Consider the following 3,664-nt stretch of genomic DNA (forward strand, 5'->3'; position numbering starts at 1 on the left):
GAGCAGCAGTAGCATTACCGGAGGGTCAGAGTGACTTCTCTTACTTCCACATAGTACTTCCGTGTTACTTCAGCTACCAAGGATCAATGACCAATAGTAGTTATAACAGTAACAGTAATAGTAGTTGTCTTTGCCCTCACTTTGTATAGACTTTTAGAGGGTTAGGTGCTTTTGTAAATACTTATATAAACAAGTTAGAATGGGTCACAGATTAGGGTGACTCTTATGAGTCGAGGCCTGTTAGTATAAATATGGAGTCTGTAAATATTTTCATGAATAAGCAACGACGTAACCCGGTGTGAATTATGATGTACTAAATGAGCCTTCGGGCATATATGCATGATATTACTATGTTTTCTGTATTTTTTATGCTTCATGTATATATTATCTATATAACTATTATCTATTTCCCTATATCTATATATCTGAAATGAGATCAAAAGGGAAGATAACATATAATATCAAAATTTATCCCAAAACATAAATAAAACACCTGTTTCTCCAAAAGCAATCTCTAAGAGGGAAAATTACAAAAATATACATGCGGAGAATCTATATATATACAAACAAAGCCTAAAAAAATATAATAGCCCAAAAAATAATTCTTCGCTTGTAAGGAGGGTCTCCAGACTCTCAACGAGGTTCCTCTTGACCTGCATCTGAAAAACAGTAGAAATATGTATGGAATGAAAACCGAGGATTCTCAACATGGTATTGGTGCCAGCATAGATAATATAGAAGCTAAGGTTTCAGGAAAGGCAGAGGCAATACTGAAATTTCGACACTTATAAATTAAACTTAATTTAATTTTTCACCCTTGTTTCTTTCAAACCTCCTAAAAATCGGTGGAACAATCCTCATCACTCATTTGCCAAAAGATGGTCTCTCAGAGAACGTACGCAAATAAGGCAAACAAATAAAACATAGCTAGGGTTTAGATACAGCAAGTAAGCAATTAGCAGATAAACATGGATAAGCAATTAGGCGAATCAAAACTAATGCACATTCAATCAAAACATTCAAATGCATATGATGTATGCTTGTCCTATGGCTGATGAGTCTCATCTGTCGGTTATATAGCCAACCCGACATGTCCTGGTAGCTAACCATTGGACAGACTCTCTGTGCATGCATCCCCAAGCTCAAAAATATCCATGGGGAAAATCATAAGCTCAAATTAATATATATATATATATGCCCATAAAGTGTCCGGTCACATCTTGCGACAGAGAGTTAACAGAGTATCGAGTCTCAACGTGGAGCAAGTGCCCAGAAAAACTCGTGTCTCAAATAATTTAATCACAATTCATCATTGTCGATATCATTCTCAATCATGTCTCATTCAATCTCAAATTCATCATTATTATCTTCATCATTATCAATTACTTCTTTTTCAGCATTACCAACACCTCATTATCTAGTTAATCACTTTACAAATCCCCTTCAATGTCTACTTAACCTATTCAGCATCCCACCCTTGTTCTAAGGCTTAACAACTCACTATTGGACCCTAAACAGGTATTAAAGAGGTTTGGAAAGCTAGAGAAATAGTTTAAAACTTAAAAACTGTATTTTTCATCAAAACAGGGGTCATGCATACGCATGGCCACTCTCGCGTACAGATGAGTATTTAAATGCCAAAGTCACGTACGCGAGCTCCTTCCGCATACGCGGGCTCATGAAACAGAAAGGGGTACCCATGTACACAGGCGCTCAATCACGTACGCATGGGTGTATATGAGGCACTTTTGCGTACGCATACACGTTCGCGCGTATGCATGAGTGTAAAATTGACATATTCGCATATGCGTCCACCCCATGTGTATGAGAGTGTGTTGAACAAAGAGAATTCTCGCGTATGCAAGCATGTTTCCGCGTACGCATGCCTTGTATCTTCAAAAAGCTGCTAAGTCAGCAGAAATCAGTTTTTACACACCAAACTTCGAACGTGCATAAATTTTCATTAGAAATTGTTTTTAGTCATCTTCGAACGTTGTAAACTTCACGAATCCAATTTTTATTCAAAAAAAACTTTTACAATATTTGAGGGTCTAGAAGTCAAGTTATCACCCACCGAAGTTGGTCAAAAATTAGGTTTTACTAAAATTTACAAAACCTCTAACTTTTCAAAATTCTCAATTCCAAACTAACAATTTCATAACCAAAATAGTCCCAAATGTCCCTAGTCAGGTTCATATATTTGCTATTCATACCACAACATGCTAACACTCAAAATCATATTATCTATTCAACATGTTCATTTATACAATCTCACCAAATACAACACTCACCACTAACCCTTCATATCAAATACATATATCATATCTATTCAATAATCTCCAACCACAATGCACATAAAAAATTCCACAATCATTTTCTATATCCACAAAACATGAACAATACACATAATTCAGCATATCCTACAGTCAACGAGCCTAAGTTTTCACAGGACATTACACATTAACTATGAGAAACCAAAACAATTCTTTGGCCGATTTCTCCCTAAGATCATAACACCCCAAAATCCTTCCTTTTCAAGTTTTAATTCACCAATTACCATCTTCACAAGCTTAAACACCAGAATCTTGTTCCAATCTTCCAAATTGAACTCCAAATCAACAAGAAACACAATCTAATTCACACAATCCTGCTACAATTAATATAGGATTTACTCATTCAATGATTCAAAAGGATTCAATAGTTTCTTACCATACCGACAGACCAATTAGATAAAACACAATAAATTCTCACAAGCTAGCTTGATCCTAAAACATGAAAATATCACAAATCTCAATGCCTATAATCCAAAATTTTCAAAATTGTAAATTTCTTATCACTTTGTTTAGATGGTTTCGAAGATCTTGACGCGATGGTCACGTGGCCGCAAACAGTGCAGCGATCGGAGCTCTAAATTGAGAGATACGGAGGATTGAAGATTAAGTTGAAAATGGAGGTTAGGGTTCTTGATGGAATGCTTCTTCCTCAACGTGCTTCTTCTAATTTTGGGGGAAGGAAGGCTAAGTTACATGTTATATATATTGGACCTTTGGCTCGGTTTGGGTCCGGTTCGGTCCGTTGGTCTAATTTTGGGTCAAAATCTTTAAAATTAGTATCAAAATTCGTATTTTTAATATTTCTACTTCACTAGATTATAAAAATTTAATCTATAAGTGCTCATCCTGTGGCTAAAAATGGTCTTCAAATTTTCCGACCTTGACCAATGCGTTTTTCACTATCCTATGCGAAAACTTTATTGATCGGTCGGCTAGTTGCAATGAAATTCTTGTTGGCTTCATCTCCTCAATTTGTAGCTTTCTTATCATGGACAGGAGCATCAAATTGATGCTTGTCCCTAAGTCACAAAGAACTTTGCCAATGGTGACATCCTAATGGTGCAGGGATTTAGAAATTATCGGGATCTTTTAATTTTTCTGGTAGCTTCCTTTGAATTATGACACTACATTCCTTGATGAGAATTACCGTCTCATTTTCTTTGAAGATTCTTTTCTTGGACAGCAGTTCTTTCATAAATTTAGCATAGAGTGGCATTTATCCTAAGACTTCGACAAAAAAAATGTTGATTTGTACATAATTATTTATTCTTAAATTAGAGAATCAAATTATTTTATTATTAATTAATAATTTTTTTTCTAATTCTAAAATT

The 3,664-nt window shown here is 35.2% G+C and overlaps 1 pseudogene; it reads left to right on the plus strand.

Annotated features, from left to right (window-relative positions):
• Positions 1-3,664, plus strand: part of LOC107633465 — a 94,731-nt pseudogene that overhangs the window by 89,836 nt on the left and 1,231 nt on the right.

The sequence above is a fragment of the Arachis ipaensis genome, chromosome B03 (genome assembly GCF_000816755.2).
Source record: "Arachis ipaensis cultivar K30076 chromosome B03, Araip1.1, whole genome shotgun sequence".
NCBI classification, from domain to species: domain Eukaryota; kingdom Viridiplantae; phylum Streptophyta; class Magnoliopsida; order Fabales; family Fabaceae; genus Arachis; species Arachis ipaensis.